Source organism: Bison bison, unplaced genomic scaffold, assembly GCF_000754665.1.
Source record: "Bison bison bison isolate TAMUID 2011002044 unplaced genomic scaffold, Bison_UMD1.0 scf7180017864490, whole genome shotgun sequence".
Taxonomy (NCBI): domain Eukaryota; kingdom Metazoa; phylum Chordata; class Mammalia; order Artiodactyla; family Bovidae; genus Bison; species Bison bison.
The window spans coordinates 9,855,622-9,856,045 of NW_011495049.1; positions in this window are offsets into that span (position 1 = coordinate 9,855,622).

Below are 424 nucleotides of genomic sequence, written 5' to 3' on the forward strand. Positions count from 1 at the left end.
GCCCTAGTAGTATTCTGGTGGTGTCTTTAGGATTTTCTCTGGGCAGTTGTCATTTTATCTGCAAACATTTGATAGTTTACTTCTTCCTTTCCAATTTGGATTCCCTTTTTTTCTTCTCTGATTGCTGTGGCAAGGACTTGGAAAATTATGTTAAATAAAAGTGTCAAAAGCAGGCATCCTTGTCTTGTTTGAGATTTAGAAGCTATGCTTTCAGCTCTTACTCATCATTGAGTATGATGCTAGCTGTAGGCCTGCTGTATATGACTGTTATTGTGTTGAGGTAGTGAAAGTGGAGAGTGAAAAAGTTGGCTTAAAGCTCAACATTCAGAAAACGAAGATCATGGCATCCAGTCCCATCACTTCATGGGAAATAGATGGGGAAACAGGGGAAACAGTGTCAGACTTTATTTTTCTGGGCTCCAAA